The following is a 22,543-nucleotide window of genomic DNA, read 5'->3' as shown; positions in this document are numbered from 1 at the left end:
ATCCAGCTGGCAGATCTCTCAGATGAGAAATGACAGTAGTATTAAGTTGCATTTAGCAAGCTCCATACATGAGCAAAGAGGATTACTCCTTGATAGAGAAGCAAGCACAATGACTTGCTCAGGAGCCTCTATTAAGCCTGTATTACTGACACAGCGTTAAGGGGTTAGAGCAACATCTGAGAGGCATGATCCTCTTCTTAGGCCACTAGAGCTTTACATGATGGTAACACGATCAAGACAGCACACACAAAACATGGTCATGGGCTGAGAAACCATTGAGGAGCCTCCAGAGGCCTGACATCACATGTGCCACCCAACACCCTGCAGAAACCTTCTTCCAAAGCAGCACTCAGCCCCTTGGCTCTTGGCTCACCCCTAAATACACCACATTTAGCTACAGTTGATAACCCAACATTTGAGAATCTCCTCAGACAGATAAGGATGGTGAGGTTTTATTTTCTGTGTTTCAGCAGGAAAGTCACATGTCTACAGCTGCATCCCTGGTTCTGGTGCCCTCCTGAGATATCAGAGTAAGGGGTTGGGGACAGGAACGGACAAACATGCTAGGAGTTAATAAAATGTCCAATGCAGAGAGACCTCCATTCCACTATGCTGAAGCCCAGCTTCCCACCCACACCCCATCAAGACTTTCTCCTTCCTTCCCTTACAGCACCTCTCACACTGAGTTAGCAAGAAGAAACAGAACAATTACAGGGTCACAGGAGGATTATAAAACCCATGTGCTTCACACCAGAAAGCTATTCTTCACTCTGGCCTACACCCAACTGTTGCTAATGCTTTTGAACCCACTCCAACGACCAACTTTTCAGTTGAAGCAGCAAACAGAGAAAGAGAACAGAGGTCAAAATGCTTGTTGAGTATTTACAGGGGTGGGAGTAAGTACACACAGAGTTTCTGTTCCCAGCCCACCTTGGTATTCCTGACGCAGCTGCCAATTTATCATTCAAAACTCAATCCAAAGTGGATTGTGTTTTAGGTGAAATATTTACTTCCTTCTCCCCAGGAGAGGAGAGTGATTTGCTGTAATGTCACAAACTCAGCAGCCTGAGCCCCTGCACAGGACATATTTGCCAAGGAGGGATAAAGAAATCCCCAAACAAACCACCAAACAAGAAGCTGGCCACAGCTTGCTGAAGTGCCAGCTGTCCAAGAGCTTCAGCCCTCTCTGAGGTTGCAGAGGTAATATTTGCCTCAGGTGACACATTTTGATTCAGTAACGGCTGAGAAACTCACTGGCAGCTGTAAGGCACTAAATCTGCTGCTGCTGTTTTCCTCCAAACACAGGACACCAGGTGAGAGCTTGGCTACAATGCTTTATGCACATCAAGGTGTGGCCACCTTTCCCTGCCTACCCCGGCCCCAAGGACCACTGCTGAAGAGGAACCTGCACTGATTTTAATCTGCTCATATGATCAGTGTCAAACTTCTTTAGTTTGATATATAGAAGCTTTATTTTAAAACTACCATCTTGAGAAGTCCTGCTATTTGAAATCAAATCCACACATCAAGACTGCAGAAAGCCTGGAATTGGTACCAGATATGGACAACTCCAGTCCAATCAGTCACCATCTCACATTTGTTGTTAATAAAGTCATGAGAACACAGGAAATAACTGTAAAACCTTTCTCACCCTGCCACTGCTTAGAGCAGAACCATTTTCTAATAACTACTAATTGTGAAACAGCTTACTTAGGAAGAGATTGTCCAATAAATCACTAGTCAATTTTCTGATCCACTGGAGATAAGCCATTTACCAAATCTTTACAATAGGAAACAAAAGAGGAAGGTTAAAAATGCAACCAAAAAAACCCAAACCCAAACATTCTTAAACACAAGTTCACATACAGCTGAGAAGTTTAAGAGTCTCTACCATATATTCTGTGCTAGAAGTTATTTCCTAATTCCAGGCACAGGGGTCAAAACGAATGCCAGCTATAAATTAAACTATCAGGCAGCAAGGGACAAAGACAAATCTGAATGACAGAACCATTCCAGATCAAAGAATCAGACTGGCGGACCAAAATACAGGAAACAAAACTGGTGGTAAAGCAAAACAAACAAACAAAAACCACTACCACATCAAAATCAGGATTTATTTGTGTTTCACAGCTGAGGTCTACCACACAAACAAAGGTTCAAAGGGTTGCCTCTCTCTCTGCAAACAAAAACCCTCATACACTTGGGGACACAACAAAAAGGATAGTAACAAAAACTTTCAAAGCACTGGCAACTTTCACCTCCACATTCTAGGCCATCCCGGGATGTCTGTGGCTACACACACACACCCCCACACACTGTGACAACTGCCCACACTGGGAAGTCAGACTGGCGGAGTCTTTGCACTTTACTTCAGCCATTTGTTTTTTATTTCAAATATTCCCATAATTTCTCCTTCAAAACTATCAATCTAAATATATTCCTCCAGATTCTTCTGTTGAACAGACTATTAGTAAAAATCAGTATATCCAAACACATAGGCCTGATGTCATCTTTCTCCAGATCAACTTAAAATACCCAGTTTTTCATTTACATGAGAGACATGTGGCTTGCTGTGATGAAGCTATTGCAGTATTTAAACCACCCCCCCAAAACAAAAAAAAGAGCATCTGCACTCATTTCATGGGAAAAAAACATGACATCATGCCCCATTAAGCTAAGCAAGAATATGACAAATCTTGCCCCAGTGAACAGTATCCTTTACTCCTAGCTTCCTCATCTATTAGGAAAATGAGGGCTAAAAATCATGTGTTCAGCACAAAAGAGACAGCTCAAACTCCTATTTTCAATAATAATAATGGAACAAATTCCTACCCGGCTGATAGGAAGAAAACCACATCTCTTCTTCATCTCAAAAACAAAATTCAGTTATTGATTACTATAATACAACAGAGGAATTGTTTGATTAGACCACAAGGGGAAAAAATTATGATTGCCTAGAAGGCAAAAAATACAGTTCTGCTTCTTGATATTATCTTCAGCAATTCTTATGTCATTCCCTGTATATTCCATATATATCCATTCTCCATTGCCATTCCCTTCCCCTTTAAAAGGGGGGCACAAGAAGATAACGTGCAAAATTGCAACTGAAAAATGTCTAGCACACCGACACGCAAAAGGACAGGCCAGCTATCAGATCTATGTGCACTGATGGATAAATCCAGGTTTAGGTTTCCTGCTCCCTTCTTTCAGCATCATTTTTTCCCCAGCCCTTTCACATCACAAATGCAACATCCATCTGTCCTTCTGATATAAATGGTGAAAGGGTAAAGCTGACCATTAAACACACACACACAAACCCACATGCTTAATGAGAAAAAGACATTTTCATCTAGGTACTCACAAGGATGAAGATTCCCAATGTGATGCTCCATTTTCTTGTTTTAAAAAAGATGGAAGGCAAAAAAAAAAAAAAAAGAAAAAAGGAAAAAAAAAAAGGAAAGGAAGTGTTGCAAAATAAAAGGAAATTCCACCCACACAACCCTGCAGCCTGCTGCAAAGAAGCACCGAAGCGTGCTGACGTCAGGATTCATGAATGGATGTAAATCGGGCTGTTCCCAGATTCGGTGAGCAGGAGCAGGGAGCAGGGGGGCAGCCAATCGGCGTGGGCACCGCCGGCAGCCTTCTGCCACCACAGAGCTGGGTACCCACTATCCAGAGCCCAGCGCTGAGCCGCCCCAAGGGGCCAGGCCGTGGTGCTCCCCCACGAGCAGGAAGGGCTGCGATGTGCAGGAGAGGACACTGGAAACAAGTTGTTCATGACCCAAGTGAAGCTGTTGGGTAAAATGGCATCGCTGCTGCCATTCCACAGAGAGGAGCGGGTGAGGACATCCTCTAATGCCTTCAAGTCATTGCTCCAGTGAATCTCTGCCCCTCCGTACGGCTTGGATAACAACAGCCTATCAAATAACAGCCATCTGTTATATGAATCAAATGTATTTAGTAATCAGCAAAGGAGTTTATCATCTCCCTGGCTGCTTGCAGGATTACAAACCCTGGGTGTTATTATTAAAATAACTAAATATAAGCATGTACCGGAGGAAGCTGCAGGGAGAACAATAGGAGGCTTGTGTTTGATTAGTGATGCAAAAGCACCAACAAAATAAAAATAGGAGCGCTAACAAAATCACGCATTCAGCTCTCCTCAAACGTTCCCAACAGTGGGCAGACAAGCTCACAACATTGCACACATTCAGAAACAAGAACTGGAGCACGTACAGTTTCACGCTTACAGCTACGTAATAAATGATGGGCACAACATAACCACAGAGCAGCCTACCAGCCATTTTCATTTCATTTTCAATTCCATACCAATGGACATACTTAAAACTGCACAGCAGATGTAAGGAGGCAGGGTGTCATTTTGGGACACTCAAATAGATGGCAATGTCGTGGTGAATGCACAAGAACAGCTATGATTAACTTGGACCTGGACAGGGTAAGCGCATGAGTTCTGCCTTATTTCTGTAGCTTTGAAATATGAGGGAAGGACTGGAGGGATGAGCATAACTAGGAATTAAGGTTAAGGTTTAAAGAAGAACGTAGGCTGTAAGATATGCAATTACACCACCCCAGGGTTTACCAGAATTCACCAATTTGGCCTTTAAAACTCAATCTAAACAATTATTGAGCCAGAATTTCTATATACTTTCACCACCTCTTTTGCTAGCAAGTAGGAAGCAGTTATACCAAAATAGGATGTCCCAAAAAGCTACTCTGGTGGAGCACATCTCAGGAGAGTGTCTGAGAGAATCCCTCCTTTCCTTATGAAAACTGGGTAACATCCCAAAATAAACCAGGACTGGATGTAACAACACTGCAGATCTGGGTTTAGAAACCAAGGATTTTGTGCTACACGAGTGATATCATGTGAGCCAGCACCAGTTATTCCAGTTTGTGTGAAGGGAGAAGGAGGGCAGGATGCAAAAGCCTTCCTGGAGGCCAACACAGCCACCCCTACAGAGACAATGCCTAGCTAAAAATGCATGTGTATGAGAAGATATGTGGGGTTTACATATATTAAGGCAGTAGTTTATATTTTTAATGCATATTTGACATGAAACAAGGAAAGGGGACAGAGCAGTAGTTCTGCATGCAGTTCTTCTCCAGTTATGTTATGTCAAAAGATGCTGCCTGGGAGCTGTTGAACTTCTACATGTGCTTCTTTGCACATCTTCATCTATTAGTTGTACCATAGTGTATTATTCAATACTATCACCCACAAAAAAGTTGCAATGATGGAAATGCATCAGTGTGCTCTAAATTCGACAGCAGCCACAATAAATTGAGCTTTGATTTTGGACTTGGATTTTTTAATTGGGCTTTATAAAGCTGGCCAGATAAAATTAAAATTAATGCAAATTTCTTGTTACCTACTTTGGAAGCCAAAGAAAGCACAAGTTAGCTTTAGTTGAAGAAATATCCACTGTTTAAGAACTAAAAGTCACAAAACACTAGGCATAAGATTTCTATCCAGGCAATACAACTGCAGACTGAGCACTACTATACAAAAGGAGAAGCAGACGCGCAGGTATGGCGAGACATCTCCTCTTCAAAGGCATCATTTCGTGTCACTATTTCAAACCCCAGTTGCACCAGGGTACTTAGACCTGCTCTGATTCCCTGCTTTCCTTTCCCTTCAGAGCCCAACACTGCTTTTAACTGCCATCACCACGGTGGCACAAGAACAACAGTTTCCAGATTTCCCTGGCATTTTCGGAACAGAAACAAAAATGTTAATGTACTCTCTTACCCTAAAGCAAAAAGGGGTAAGTTCAGGAACTAGAAGGGGGAGCACAGTACCACATGCAAGAAGTGGAACAAAAAGAGAAATATTGCTATAGAACAAGAAAAGTCAGAATAAAAATAGAAATGAAAATAATTTTTGGAGGATTCCAACAGTTAATTGCAGTGACATTTAAAAAAAAACAAAAAAACAAAAAAACAAAAAAACAATCACCCAGCTGGGGAAATAAGTGGGAACAAAACTCCAGGAAGACTCCAGCAGGAGAAAAGAGCTTGCACATACAACTCAGATTTTAATTCTCCATGGTGACTTGGTTCAACATACCAACACTCAATTTCATCTGTGTCTCAACAGCTCAGGTTAAAATCTCCAAACACAAAGGTCCTGAATGTAAAGCAAGCCAAATACTTTAACTTGTGATGGAAAAGGAAATACAATCATTGGCCTAAAATTGGTGGCTGTCAAAAGATCATGTCGGTAGCCAAATAATATTAGCATTAGAAAACAGGATGGTTGCAACCGATTACATATTTTAACAGTACACATTACATAGTGCGTTCAGTGGCAACTAAGTGGATCTGTATCACAAAGAGTAATTATTTTCCTCCTCCTCATTTAGACAAAACCACTAGTAGATGCAGGGAACTGTAGGTATCAGACACCCAAACACAATCCTGTGGATAAGTTTAGCTCAGTATCAATGTGAAAATGGGAAAAAAAGTACAGAGTACAGCAAGGATATTAAAGAAACCCCAAACTTCATGAGGGACCACACAAGTGCCAGTGAACCGTTCACAGGGAGCAGGATTTCAGAAAGAATACATGAGTAACTAAGTAACTAGACCACTGAGAGACATAGTAGGCAAAAGTGGCAGTAAGGGGTGCAAAAAGGAAAGCTACAAGTAGCTAAAAAGTATCTGTTTGCCACTTTTGAAAAAGAAGATAATTAAGTGCTTTCAAGCCAATTAGCAACTCCAAGGAATGTTATACAGCATCTGCTAGACATAACGTTTCAAGTTGGCACATCATAGTAATTTCAGCCCAGTCCTAAAATAATCATTTAACAAGTTCTCCAACCCCCGTGACCTTCAATTTTAATACCCCTGAAAACTACTAAAATTGCAGAAGACTGAGAATAACAATATTGTGCCAATATTAAAAAGTAGCATACGTTTGCTATTTGTAGTCCTTGGTAACTTGATGCTGAATCCTGGCCAAAAATCCTAATAGCACCTCTGATTGGAAAAGTTCTGCTGCATCACAGCAAAGTCCCATTCATCCCAGTGTCCTGTCTCTGATGGTGACCAGTAACAGACACAAAGGGAAGCAAAGAAAAAAAATCAAAGTAAATGCCTAACACTTACTGTTGCGTATTCCACTAACAAAAGCAGAAAATTAGAAAAGCGATGAAAGTGACTCAAAGGCTAATTCCATAATCATGCATCAATAAGGCTGTTTAGAAACTTATCTGACACACACCTGAAGGTACAAGAGGGACTCCACTGTAAAAGCTTTCTACCTAGATTAGTAAATAGGTGAGGTGAAACAGCAAATGATTCTCTAACAGGAGAAAGCCTAGGTAAATATTTGCACGGTTAGGGTAGCTAGTGGGACATTTTACTGTCAAGTTCTAAAACTCCATGAAATCTTTGATCCACTCTTCCAAACCTGTAGGCGTACATTCCTCTTCTGAATGTCCTAACCCTTAGCAGTGGGGTGGGCAACGGAAAGGAAAAGGATCATACTGAAACCTTTCACCATCAGATCTTCAGGCTTCTAACCAGGATCTCCCTGGATCTGGAACTTTGAGAAGTCCTCCCCGCAAAGGCAGGTGAAGAGGAACTACAATTTGACAGGACCATCACCAAGAGTTAGGAGTCAAGAATTGTGACCAAAGGACAAAAAGACACTCAAAAAGCCCCAAACCTTTTGGCATATGCAATACCATGAGAACAGGTGAGTTGTAATTTCAGCCAGGGCCATAACTATGAGCCCTGTTTTGAAAGGGAGTCCATTTACAACAGGACAGCCATAGTGATTCCAGACCCTGGCCCTGCCTTGCTGCTCCTGCGGCAGCTAAAGAGCCACCACCTGGAAGATGAACCCTACACCCAATAAGAGGCTGCCTTTGGAGTAGGATAAATCTAGGATGTACATTTGGGTGACCAAGTTGCTGCTCCACAGGCAATAGGACTATCCCTAGAACAAGGCTTGGACCCTTTCAGATCAGAAACATCAGAGCTTCCTCAGCTCACAAGACAGCATAATAAGTGAGCCATGATGAGAGGTTTAGGTCTGCTTAAAAATGAAAGCAGAGAGCTTGAGATGGCTGCAAACTCATAGATGTGCAATAGCTTGAGAGAAAGCTACCCGTATAGTCAACTGTCTGCCCAAAAGCCATTCAAACAAACTCACAGACACTTGTACCACCACCCTACAGTCTTCAAATGAAATTGTTACCAAATTCTGTGACCAAAGAGAGGCTTCTTACAACAAAAAAGGTCATTCACACAGTTGCCAGTTGTTGGGGGTTTTCTGACTGAGTGTGCCCTGCAAGATATGATGGGTAGGAGTACATAAGACTATATGATGACTTCCTTTAACCTTGTATCACCTTTATCAACACTCCAGGAACTAAAAGGGAAAAAAATTACACTAAAGGCACTAGAATGACAAGACAAAATGCATTATCACAGAATGGTTTGGGCTGGAAGGGACCTTAAAGCTCATCCAGTTCCAACCCCCCACCATGGGCAGGGACACCCTCCATAGAGCAGCTTGCTTGCTTCAAGCCCTGTCCAACCTGACCTTGAACACTACCAGGGAAGGGGCAGCCACAGCTTCTCTGGGCAACCTGAGCCAGCACCTCACCACCCTCACAGGGAAGAATTTCTTCCTAATATATAATCTAAATCTCTCTTTCAGCTTAAAGTCATTAACGTCTTTCCTTCGTTAAGCCTGAGGCTGGTATACATTCTTTTTTAAGGAGTTTTCGGGTGATTTTCCCAGCACATCTACTCTTTCCAGAGGTGCCCTGATTTTCAGGTTCCTCACAAAGACAGAAGTCTGTGCAGTTTTAGGAGAAGGCATGCCACTACAACAAAAGCAACATGCACTGATAAGGCTGGGGAAGCTCAAAAGAGTACCTTTGCAGATTTTTATCTTCCTGAAGGAAGATGGCCTGGTTCCACCATAAAGAAAAGCTCTGGAACTCCATCAGGAAAGAAAGCACTACTACAGAAGAGACATGACAGCCTATTTCCTTGCTGCTAAAAAGGCAGTTAATGCAGCAAGTGAACAACAGTCTTTCCAGATTTACAGTCATCATGGCCAGCTGGCAGGAAGCACAGAGGAGACACGTAAAGCAGAACGTGCACATAGACAGCACCCTTGTGTCTGGGGAAGCTGCTAACTAAGGTGTTCCTCCTTGAGGGAAGTCTCTGACACCTGAAACTACATGGACTCTGGCCACATGCTTTCCCTTAGCCAGGGGTGTGTGAGGGCACTTCATTTATCTCTTTCCAAGCTCCCCCATCTGTTTGTGCAAAACCTGTTGGAATTTCATTATCTTAAAACCTCCACCTCTAACATGTGGTTGAAATCAGACAATGGGCTGTACAATTATCAAGGAGAGGATGAACAAACAGGAAGTCAGCCTGAATACAGATAGTCAGGAGTAGGGTAATACAACTAGAAAAATGAAAAATGTGTTTCTCTGCTGTTTTTTTTCCTCTAGAAATCATTTGCAGAATCATTAGCAGAGGCCATGTGAAAAAAGCAGATCTATTTGTTTTAGAGAACATGCCAAAATGAAGTCTTCCGTAACAATAATTGACTCTAGTAGAATTGTCAGCAGTGAGAAATACTGCAAGTAAAAATAAGTATGCATAATTAGCTGTTCTAAGGGACACATTTAAAGCCAACTGAGCTACAGTCACCTTTCCTCTCCCAGGTTAGGAGCCTGCAAAAGAAATGAGAGACCTGACAACGAAGCCTCAATATTAGTGCCATCTGGAAAGAAAAGTCCTGTAATTTATGTTATTCCCATAAAACAACATATTCCTATAAAAAGGCATGCATAAATGGGAAGCTATTGCAGGGAGGAATTAATGAAACTGGAGAAGTGATTAAAAAATGTGGTACAATTCCCTAAGGTCAAGTTCTGCTCAGAGGAAAAAAAATCACCTGAATAAATATAGAATCAGCTGCTGAGCAGCTGGTGTGTAGATAAGGATTCAAGGTAGAGAGGATCACAGACTGAGCACAAATTATGAATACCAAGTTGTCACAAACAAGGCAACTTCTATCCTTTGAAGAAGCAGAAATTCCCAATCTACTTAGTTTTTATAAGGCCTTTGGTAAAGGCCATTTATGGGTCAGGCTTGTCAAGAAAGAGAGAAACCATGCCAGAACTACAAGACAGACAGTAAGGAGAGCTATGAGGGATGAGTGAGCTAACTCACTGGGGTTACTCCATCTGAACAGAGTAAAAAAAGAAGCTAGGATTGAGGTATGATGTACTCTTTAAAGATAAAAAACAGTTTCTGCAAAGAAAGAGGAAATCTATCCTCCACATCTGTGCTGAGTAGGAAGAGCACTGGACCCAAAATGCAACAAGAAAAATTTACCTAGGCCACTAGAAGAACTTTTCTAAATGGTAAACAGTGAAAACACCAGCTCAAGGAAGTCACACTGCCTCCCATTATGAGGTAAAAGAAAAATCATCTTAAGAACTGTCCAGTAATAGTGATGATGATTTAATGCAAAAGGTCAAGATGATCTTTTGGAACCTTTCAGGCCTCTTCTATGAAGATATCAAAATACTGAAAGCTTTGCAGCAAGACCAGAAGCTAAAAAATTAATCTGATCTTTTGCAGTATAAGGTCTTGCCAAATTAAATCCTTCATCCTTGTTACTGTTACACAACCTCTCTGAGGAATATTATTCAGATTTCTACCAAAAAAAAACCAACAAAAAACCACCATCCTACAAAAACTGCTGACAGCGGAATTCAAGCATTTGTAAGTCAGAGACTGCCAGAATTAGGCACTATATTTAGTACTAACAGTCTTCTCTGTAGTCCTGTGATACAATTCTTTCAGGAACAGTGGATCAGCTTTACATAAATATTCTCAAGACAAATAAAACCAGCTGAGCATCTTCCTCCAAGACTAGCATCAGTCACGAGGCTATCAGTAGCTTTTGCTTCAGAGCTTTCTGCTTGTCTTTCCTCTATCGAAAAAAACCTGTTCTGTTCCCCCGCTGCTAAATGCAGACCCTAAAAGAATCCTCTTGATTCTTGACACAGAATTACTCGTTTCATGAAGTTATGACAACACCTTATACAGTTACAATCATGATTAACAGATTTTTAGTCCAGAATATTCAGATAGAGAACATTAAACTTGTTGGCAGTGGTGATTTTGATCAATTTTGGACAATGCAGCAAGATGTAGAAGGCACCCCAAATCAGGACTCTTTCAGGAGATGCTGTATGAGATACTAAACACTTGCTTTCTGAATTAAGTCACAGAACTGACTTTAAGGGACAAGCAAATTTAAACAGCCTTCATCAAAAGGGCACATAAAAGTTAGCTGATTTCCTAATACTCCAACCAACTCAATCAAATCGTCAACATTGCAATGCACAGGTTTTGCCTATTCAGGGAAAATAAGCACCACATTAGTGAAGTCAAGTAATGGCTAAGAGAGAAAGCATGAGAGGCACGTTCAAAAACATGTCAGCTGAAGCATTAACCCCAAGACCTTCCAGGACAACCCTTTCACAAGAGTGGTTTATAACCTATAGGCCTCCATAAACAGAGTGAAAAAAGTGACTGCACTTCTTTTCAAGCAGACAGATGTGAGCCTGCTCAAGCTCTAATTTCCCCCTTATTAATAAGAAAAGGTTTACAGGATACGCATGTATACTTTCCACAAAAAATTAATATACTGGAGGAAAGAACCATGACAAGCTACATAATTAGAAGCTTGCCTGGTTCAGTTGCTCTCCCATTACATACCATCTATAAATGTCAAACCCCCTTACAAGCCACACTTTCTATCCTTAAGCCACCTCTATTACATTGCTGCTATGCATATGGCACTGCAATATAGAGTGCCTTGTCTATTAACTGAAAAAAAAAAAGCTAAATAAGAAGCAGCAATGCCAATGAAGTAACTGATGAAGTGTCGTTGATGAAGAAAGGACAGGGTAGCTCATGCAACTAATTGCTTTCATTGAAATGAAACCACATTCACATCAAGGGAGAATTCAATTCTTCAGTAAAATACTTCACCTTATTTATAACTCTTAATGAGAGACAGCTAAAGTCTAAATATATGGATGCTCTACCTCTACAGCACCCACCACTCCTCAGAGAACAGATAAAAATTGACAGCTTTTATATTAAGAAATTAATCCCAAAATGTAGCTCTATCTCATTTCTTCTTGCAACCCCACTCAAAAGTGGCTCAGACACCTCTTAAAACTTACATAGCTGTAGCCTTCTCTGCATGAAGTTATCTCCTTATGACAAAGATCATACAACCGTAAGAATATTTACAGAACAAAACCATTTTTAGTCTCCTTAAGCGAAGCACATAAATGTTTTCTTCTATTATGCATATATCCATTCACTAACTGAAGAAAACTTTACACGATTTTACAGTTAGAGACAAGGATAAGAGATTTTTCAGCTAACATCTATAAAGAAAACAAGAAACAATTTTTTTAAAATATTCCTCTAAACTTAATTCCCAAAAGATTACAGAATTTTTATACATTTTGCTCCTTTTCAGTTCTTTACAGAGATATATGAACATTTGCTAACTAACAAATTTTGCAATACATAAAATAGGTGTAGTTAAACTAAAAAACCCACATTCAACAGGTGGTATATTCCTTGAAAGAGCAATATCCATAACACAGGAAGTGTCCTGCTAACACCAACAGTGATCTCCATTACAAAAAATATTACAAGCTCACACTGATACATTAGACTATTAGAGAATATGAGACAAAGAAAGAAACCTTGAGCCATTTACATCATGTTTCAAAAGTGCCAGCAGACCACAGTGACTCACTCAGAGGGCAAAGAGAAAGAACAGTACACTTGAAGGACAACAGCCCTCTTAAAGCCCCTAACCTGTGTCCTAAGTGGTCGCTCTGTCATGCCCAAGGGTGCTCTTACATGGCTGGCCACTCCTCAGAAAATGAAATTTTCTGGATCCACCTGTCTGAGCCTGGACTCCTTTTCAGTTAAAACTTTTTGCCACAGACCTTGCAGGAAGCTCCTTGAAGAAAAGAGCCAAGTTTTCTTAGACTATGAACTAGAATGTTTTCCGTAAGGGAAACTCAGAGGGACTAGGTCAGTCAGACTAGAAATAGGAAGGGTTTATATAGCACCCCCCTGCCTGCTTCGCCTTGTTCCCAGCCTTCCATTTGGCCCTCAATGTTCCAATTGCAGCAAACTCTGCCCAGTGCTGTCTGATCCCTAGGGAAGTTTGTCATCACCTCTGAGGACTGCTTCTCAGTGTTACCCTACACGAGTGGCAGACTTCTGGCTGCCTACTGCATCTCTCACTCCCTGCCTCTTCCTTGCACTGCTCAGCCTCCCAGAGCTCCTCTCCTGAAGCTAAACCTGGCTGCTCCCCGGTAGTAGTCACCTCCTCCGTGATGCAGGCTCTTTCTTCCCAAAGACAGACAGCACAACTGTGAACAGAAGTACAAAACAAACAAATTCTGTCTACCGCAGAAGTGCCAAGCTACTTTTAATGAATCCCCCCCTTTACTATAACAAAATGGGCTGGGAGCTTGCTAAAGCACATCCCTGATCATGGCTGATAATTGCCAAAGGGAAGTATCAGAGGTAGGACACCAGATGTGCACAAGCTCTGTACTACCTATAGCAACAGACATCAGACACAGAATCAGCAAGAGAGCCAGCTAAACAAAGTACCTACTCAGAGCACTCACCTCCAATAGCAAAGTCTGATACTACTCCAGACATTTGACATCATTTTTGAATCAAGAACAGCTGCCTGAAAACAAATAGCTAAAACCATTGAGTTCTTACCTCACTAAACCAATAACCTGCTCAGATTTCAAAATGAACCACAACACTGCATTTTCTGGAGCTTTGCTGGTGTCTCCACTCTAGCTACAAGAGCCTGGATTCCTGTAAGGATATCTGCATTCTCCAGCCAGTCACCAAAGGACAATGAAAAATATCAAAATTATCCCCTCTCAGAATTAATAAACCTGAATTAAGAGATTCAAACGCTTTCAAAGTCCAAGTTATATTTAAAAAAATCTGAACACTGTAAGATTAACTTTAATCTACGGAAACACCTCTTTGGCACTTGCCCACATCTGAACTGGATCCCATTAGGTGTCTGCAATTGAGCTATGGACACAGTATAACATGAGAAGAGGTGAACTCACCTCATTCCCTAACCTCAAAAGGAAAGCATATCTAAAATTTAAGGACAACTGCAGGAGTGAGTATGTTACCGCTTCATGCCTTCTCCAGCTTCTGACTGGTTACTACAGTTTAAATGTCAACAACTGCTGATACCTGATCATTTTTCCAGATGCACTGAAAGCCCATGTCCTCTTGGCTTACTGCACACGTGCTTCCTCTTCAAGTCAGATAAATCAAGCTGTTCTCTGAAGTTGCACCATAGGTAATGTTTAGGACAATCCAGCACTGAAATCTTCTCCCTAGAAAGAACAAGAAAACTCAAAATCCTACTACCAAAGATGCACTTAAATAAATGCTCCTAAGATCAACCTGAAACATCCCATTAGCACAGCCTGATGTTACTTGGCACATTAAAACACAGCAGAAAACATCCCAAATTAAGTAGGCACATTCAAAAAAGAGGCTGGGAGTAGAAAAATGCCTCAAAACATTTAGTACATCCTTTCTAAGCACAGGCATACACTCTCTAATCCTTTTGTGGCACAATTTTAATCTAAATTAAGCAAGCAGCTCCAGTAAAAGAGCTCAAGGCTTTCCTTATTACAAATTACACCATTCAGGATTGGATTAGACTTCAAAATAACATGCTTCAAGATAATCTGCTAATGATTTTTCGCACTTAGTGTTTTACCTGAACTCCACATTATTTGTTTTCTCCCTTTCAAGCAAATTTTAGGAAAAGCATAGGTTATTACAGTCCTCCTATGTATATACAACTCATAATACCATTGTTCCTCTTGCTATCAGAAATATGCAAGCAAAGAGACAACGAATACTGAGACTGCCAACCCTGAGCCTACTGCATCTTCTTCCCACTCCTCAAAAATCTACAAGGCTACAAAGACTAAAGCCAGTTATGCATAAAATTAATCAACAACTTTAAATTACGCAACTGGCTAATGCTAGTCTTTAATGCAAAACACTAAACTAACTGATCTTAAGTAAGGATTACCTCTACCCTCAAACATTGCTTTCCATATATCCTTAATCATCATGGACACAACAAGGCTACTACAACACTGAAGAAGGGATTCAGTAATACCAGCACAACTGTTTTCCCAGCATGAAGAGACTTTAGACAACATAAGCTGAGTGGCCTTGCAAAAATATAGGCACTATCTGCCTCATGTGATTCAACTGGTCTCAAAACCACTCCCCAAGTTTGGGAAGTTTAGTGTATTTCTATTTTGCAGAAGAAGGAGCAAGCATTGCTCATTCCCCTAACACGTTAACACTGCATACTTTGATTTAACCCAAGATTAACTTTCAGGATTATTTAATAAATTATGGAGGAAACAAGAAGGGGATGTATAACACCAGTCCTCAGCAAGAAAGAAGGTGCCACCAGCACTCTTGTATGGGAGACAGCAATGACTATCAGTGGGAGCTGGTTTTATTCTTAGGGGTCCCTCCCACAGAGCAATTCACCCCACACTCTTCACAACTTTTTCTGATATTCTTTTATTCTCATACATTAAATTATCAGCAGTCACACCTTCTGAAACAGTCACTTTCAATGGTAGCAGGAAAACAATCTCAGAAGGAGTTAGGACTTGGTCATTACAATTATACACACAAGAGAATAACAGTTACACTCTGCTACAGGAAAGAAATGTGAAGATCTGCAGTTGAGAAAAAAACAGTTCACAATTACAGAAGATGAATAATTTCTATTGAATATGCCTTAAAAACTACTAACCGAGGAGTAGTGAAAACAAGTCCTACAAACCAAATCCCTGTCACTCATAGCTCAGCCCAGCACACATTTGCTGGTTTTCTACCAAGAACACTAAGTCTTGTCACCACTGCCATTTTATTTTAATCTGTATTAGTTCTCTTACCTTCTCTAATTTGCCACACAACCAGGAAAGGTAATTACACATTCCCAGTAGGAAGTCAAGGTTAGGCTACATACACTGTATTTGGGAATAGAAAGAGGGACATAGAAATATTCTTTGCAGGAGAAACTACTGACCTGCAGCCGCTATTGCCCCATATTAACCATTTATTTACAGACTAATTTCCAGGTCAATCACTTTCCTGGAAGCAATACATCAATATTGGCAATGACAGATACACAACTGTAGTGAATCTGTTCATCCATTTACACTGCTCCACCATCAGGAGCAGAAGGTATTTCCACCAATGCATTAAAGCCTCTTGCTGTGCCTTCATACTGCGTTACCTAAAGCAAGTGACAATGCTCCTCAGGGAGGACTTCACCCATTTTAGTCAGCAGTTTGCAGAGAACAAGAAAATCCCCAAATGAGATAAACCAGCCCAGCTCTGGTGTGCACTGCCTGAAGTTGAAACCACTGGCCACCAACACCAGCACTACTCTAGTAGGAGCTGGTGCCCGAGTAGTATTACAAAAGCACACAGCCAGCAACTCGGTGGCACCAGTAGAGCAGCCTCACAGACACATCCTGAGATCAAGATGGGGATACAACAGAGAAACATAAGAGATGTGCTATCCAAATTCCTTACAAGTGTAGACATTTGACCACTCCAAAGCAGATGAACATGTATATACATTGTTACAGATCACATCACTTAGCAAACACACCCAGAAATTGGGAACATAGCACATAGATATGTAGTTTAATTCCTAATGAGCACACCACTGAGAAGTGTATTTATTAAGCAGTTAAGAACTCCTTCCTGATAAGGAGGTAAGGAGGGATTACTTTAAGATAAAACCCAGAGTAAATATACATATACTTTAACAGGTTTATTTGACAAACTTCAGAGTTTATAACTTTTATCTATTAAAAACAGAAATACTTGCCTTTGTTTGTAATAAAGTTACATGACTCTATGAAATCAATTTTAGAAAGCTCCCAAAAGCCAGTAATTACAATTTTTACCACTGCTTTAAGACAGGAATGGTGCATGTAAACAAACCAAGGTTTATATTCTTGCTTAGAAAAAAAAAAAAATACTGTAAGTAGATACTGTAGATGAAACAATAATACAGACTTGAAGATCAAAAACACACACAAAAAAAAAAAGAGTGTATTTGATTACACTATAGTTTTAAACATAGCTTGCATATATAGAAAACAGCACATAAAATTAGAGAGATGTTCATGAAACCACGAGACACCAGATGCCCGAAGCTGGCAGAATGCCACTGGAATAAATTATTGAATTTCACACTAAAAATGCAGCCTTCTGAGGCCAGGTTTTCAAACACCATTTGATAACTGGTAGCAAAGGTAGGAGCTGACAGGCCCATAGACGAGAAAGGGTTTCTGGGGCTGGAGGACTTTCACCACCAGATGAGTTTAGCTCTTCCTGCACTTTCATTTGCCACCAGCTTTTGTAGTATTCTATTGGCTTTCAACAGATGCTGTCTAGATTCGCCCTTAGAGATTTTATGCATCTATATGCTAATACAGAAGACAGCATGGTGTATCACAGATTTTAGTTCTTAAGAATGCATAAATGTACCTACCAACTTACTTAATAATTATTAATAGTAGAAACAATTAATGTGAATAGAACAAACAAAATCCAAATGAATGTAATACAGAATTCATACCAACCAGAAACTGAGTTACAAAACATAACCCATTAATTGGATTTTTCCTCTTTAACATAATCACAGTGGATCCAAGGAATTCTTTCAATGTGGTATTTCTCATACTAACAAAATATCAGCAGAATTCTGAACTTGTATTCAAACAGTAATCCCTGCAGATGGATTTTGTTTAAAGAACTGACAGGAAAAAAAAACATTCTTTGCTCCAAAACTCTTCTACTTGTGGTAAAAACCAAGCTGTACTGAAATCAAATAGTTCTTTCTTAGATATACTTCCATTATGTTCTCTGATATTCTCTTCCCTTATAATCTATCTTGCATTCTGTTACATTATCTTCTCTTACATTCTCTCCTCTTACATTCTCTTCCCTTCTCTTATACTTTTTTCTAGTTTACTCTCTTATAAGAGAATAAAAGTGAAAAGAATACCAAAGACCAGAGAATACAAGAGTTTCTGAGGAGAGACTGTGAGATAACACAAGAGATTCTAAGACAATTTAAGAGAACCCGAGAGATTCTAAGAGAACCTAAGAGAAGACATCCCAAGAGATCCCAAGAGAACCAAATTTAAGAAAAGAGAACATAAGAGATTATTAGAGACTATTAAAAAAGAGAACATACGAGAGAACATAAGAGACTATTAGAGAAGAGAATACTGAAGAAGGGAATCTAAGAGAACCTAAGGGAAGAGAGAGAACCTAAGGGAAGAGAGAGAACCTAAGGGAAGAGAGAGAACCTAAGGGAAGAGAGAGAACCTAAGGGAAGAGAGAGAACCTAAGGGAAGAGAGAGAACCTAAGGGAAGAGAGAGAACCTAAGGGAAGAGAGAGAACCTAAGGGAAGAGAGAGAACCTAAGGGAAGAGAGAGAACCTAAGGGAAGAGAGAGAACCTAAGGGAAGAGAGAGAACCTAAGGGAAGAGAGAGAGACCTAAGGGAAGAGAGAGAACCTAAGGGAAGAGAGAGAACCTAAGGGAAGAGAGAGAACCTAAGGGAAGAGAGAGAACCTAAGGGAAGAGAGAGAACCTAAGGGAAGAGAGAGAACCTAGGGGAAGAGAGAGAACCTAGGGGAAGAGAGAGAACCTAGGGGAAGAGAGAGAACCTAGGGGAAGAGAGAGAACCTAGGGGAAGAGAGAGAACCTAGGGGAAGAGAGAGAACCTAAGGGACCCTTGGGGAAGAGAATCTTAGGGAAGAGAATCTAAGGAAAAAGGGAAATATAACCCCATTTTCAAGAAGGCGAAAATGGATGACCCGGGGAATTACAGACCAGTCAGTCTCACCTCTGTGCCTGGCAAAATCTTGGAGCAGATTCTCCTGGAAGGCATGCTAAGGTGCTTGGTGACAGCCAGCATGGCTTCACTAAGGGGAAATCCTGCCTGACCAATTTGGTGGCCTTCTATGATGGGGCTAGAGAACTGATGGACAGGGGTAGAACAGTTGATGTCACCTACCTGGACTTGTGCAAAGCATTCGACACTGACCCACATGACATCCTTGTCTCTAAATTGGAGAGACATCAATTTGATGGATGGACCACTCGGTGGATAAAGAACTGGCTGGATGGCCGCACACAAAGAGTTGTGGTCAATGGCTCAATGTCCGGCTGGAGACCAGCAACGAGTGGCATCCCTCAGGGATCGGTGTTGGGACCGGTCTTGTTTAACATCTTTGTTGCTGACATGGACAGTGGGATTGAGTGCACCCTCAGCAAGTTTGCCAATGACACCAAGCTGTGTGGTTTGGCTGATACACTGGAGGGAAGGAATGCCATCCAGAGGGACCTCGGCACGCTTGTGAGGTGGGCTGATGCCAACCTCATGAAGTTTAACCATGCCAAGTGCAAGGTCCTACACCTGGGTCAGAGAAATCCCAGGCACAGCTACAGGTTGGGCAAAGAAGAGATTGAGAGCAACCCTAAGGAGAAGGACTTGGGGGTGTTGGTTGATGAGAAAATGAACATGAGCCAGCTTCAGTGTGCGCTTGCAGCCCAGAAAGCCAACCAAATCCTGGGCTGCATCAAAAGAAGCATGACCAGCAGGTCGAAGGAGGTGATCCTGCCCCTCTGCTCTACTCTTGTGAGACCTCACCTGGAGTATTGTGTGCAGTTCTGGTGTCCTCAACATAAAAAGGACAGGGAACTGTTGGAACAAGTCCAGAGAAGGGCCACGAGGATGATCAGGGGACTGAGGATGAAGACAGGCTGAGAAAGTTGGGGCTGTTCAGCCTGGAGAAGAGAAGGCTGCGTGGAGACCTCACAGCAGCCTTCCAGTATCTGAAGGGGGCCTATAGGGATATTGGGGAGGGACTTCATTAGGGACTGTAGTGAAAGGATAAGGGATAACAGGTTCAAACTTAAACAGGTGAAGTTTAGATTGGATGTAAGGAAGAAGTTCTTTACTGTGAGGGTTGTGAGGCACTGGAATGGGTTGCCCAAGGAAGTTGTGAATGCTCCATCCCTGGTGGTGTTCAAGGCCAGGCTGGACAGAGCCTTGGTTGACACGAGGCGAGGTGTCCCTGCCCATAGCAGGGGGGTTGGAACTAGATGATCTTAAGGTCCTTTCCAACCCTAACTAGTCTATGATTCTATGAGTCTATGATTAGGTTTCGGGCAATAGCTGAGGTCCAAAGAACCAGGGCACCACCAAAATGGTACTTGTAATTCAGAGACCCACAGGGTGCTTGGCTTCTGCCAAGGTCTGAGCACAAGTAAGAAAAATGATGGGAGTATCTCTAGCAGAGCAGCTCTCTTTATAGATGAATACCAGTATGATGAAACAAAAGATGGGAGAAAGAGGAGGCCACACATTCAGCCTCTGTTGCTCAAGATTTTCATTAATAATAAATAGAATATCACCAAGATACAGCCATTGTGCAGGGAGATCAGACTGATGTTGTGATGCCCAATGACCACATCTCTGCACACAGAAATCAAAAGAGCCCACATGTGCACCTTGTCTTCCTACCCTCCAGTGTGCCACAGCCACACTGCCTTTTGGAGAGACTGGCCTTAAAGCAAACGATTATAGCAATAACACAATCAGAACAATCAACTGGAAACAATGCACTTCTCCCACAAAGCCTCCACAGGTACTTCAGTGGCCTACTTGCTCTGTGCTGTTAAGTGTGCTGGAAGCCACTTATGTATAAACAACTGTACACATTGCACATTTCATTTACACAGTATGCTCCCAGCAAACCAGCAGGCAGTAGCATCTCAGAGGCTGTGCTCCTATGAGCTTACTGCCAAGTGGGCCACAGTCAATGTGTAGACACCAGTGATCTAGAGCTGAGAGGAGATGCTGGGCCAGCCAAATTAGACTTCAAGGTGCACACTGACAATTTAGATACTACATGAAAGGCTCAAGCAGATCTTGCAATGCATTTATTATAGCAAAAGCTAGAATAATGCCATTCAAGCTGATATTGAAACTGGAAGAATTCAGTTATTTCTGAGGTATTGGGCCTTTGTACTAGACTTTCAGCAGAGACAATGGCATTACAAGCATGGCAGCTCCAAGGAGTGATACTCTGAGAGGCTTGTCAAACATACAAGGGAATGGCTTTCAAATTGGGCAGGTAAAAGCAGGCTCAGGATCTGTCCAGGACTTTGAGCCTCTGTGAGCGTACTCAGCTCATTTGGCTGCAAGTCCCCTTATTTTCTCAGATCCCCTCTATCTCTATCCTGTGCAACTTAAATATCTAGTCTGGTTTGATAGGAGAACTCATTCTCTCCGCCACCTTTGTGCTAATAGCATCCAGGGTCTTCAGATCTATTAGGTGATATGACTAATACCTGCCATCTGTTCATTGTTACCTTCCTTCTCTCCTCTCCTGAATAGGAGTCATCAGTAAAGAGCTTGTTCTACTCAATCTATTTTAGGAGCGTGGGCTTTTAGCATCCGTGGAGCACTGTTCTAAGCTAAAAGTTAAACCAAAGAAGTAGACCATGCTCTTGCAACATCCCCTAGGTCCTGTAAAAGTCTCTGACTAGGCTCAGGAACAACTCTGTTTTCTGTAAGTTATCTTCACTCCCAGTGTGCCCAACAAACAGAACTATTGCTCAGGTTTCAAGCCACAGAGCAGCCTGCAAATAAGATGCAAGCCTCAGAAGGTATTCTACTGCTCTCTGCAAAAACCAAGTCTGTCAACACAGGTTACAGCATCAGCAGGTAACATGCTGCAGCACTGTTACCTGGTTTGAGGAATTAGGAGCTCTTGATCAATTACACCAGCTTGGTACAGACCACTGAAAACGAAAATAGGTACAAATAACTGAGGCCAGATTTCTGCCCATCAGACTTGGGTGAAATCTTCCAGCTCACAGGGAATATTAAGCAATACTTATACCAACAGCTGTTCCCCGTAAGCTATGGTTAAGGGAAAAAAACAAGCTGAACACAAAAAGGGAAGGTGGGCTTGTAAGGAGAGAGGCCCGTGGAGGATAATTTCAATGTATTTCTTGCAGGAGCTGTTTCGAAGTGCAGGGAAAATAATCACCACACTGTAGGAAGCCTGGAACACTGAGGAGTCTCTGGCCCCATAAATGTTTAATTTGAGCAAAGTAGCAGATTCATAGTAAGCATAGTTCTGCCACAGCTGAATTGCACACTCCTGCTTTGAGTTCTTAATGACACAAAGGTTAAAACTAAGTATAAAAATAGGAGAAAAAGAACAGGGAGATTTTTATCCCTGGGACTACAGATGCAGTGTGCACAAGCCAGCAATTTACTCAGCTCTCTCTCTTTGCTATTG

The 22,543-nt window shown here is 41.5% G+C and overlaps 1 protein-coding gene across 4 annotated transcripts in view; it reads right to left on the bottom strand.

Annotated features, from left to right (window-relative positions):
• The window catches only part of MAP3K13 (mitogen-activated protein kinase kinase kinase 13), a 78,453-nt gene that overhangs the window by 34,543 nt on the left and 21,367 nt on the right, over positions 1-22,543 (bottom strand). For 2 of the 4 annotated variants that reach the window (XM_057428959.1, XM_057428955.1), the window contains exon 3: positions 14,344-14,489. The exons of 1 other annotated variant lie outside the window; for it this stretch is intronic. The gene's annotated coding sequence lies outside the window, so the exon portion shown is untranslated. Of the gene's footprint in view, positions 1-3,361; positions 3,830-14,343; positions 14,490-22,543 lie in introns of those variants that run through there. One more of the 4 variants, XM_057428957.1, reaches the window with a different exon arrangement.

Source organism: Pezoporus wallicus, unplaced genomic scaffold (genome assembly GCF_028554395.1).
Source record: "Pezoporus wallicus isolate ANWC-B61680 ecotype Strahan unplaced genomic scaffold, APGP_CSIRO_Pwel_v1 contig_593, whole genome shotgun sequence".
Lineage (NCBI taxonomy): Eukaryota > Metazoa > Chordata > Aves > Psittaciformes > Psittacidae > Pezoporus > Pezoporus wallicus.
Note: the sequence above shows the minus strand (reverse complement) of the source record. Positions and strands in the feature narration are given on the sequence as shown.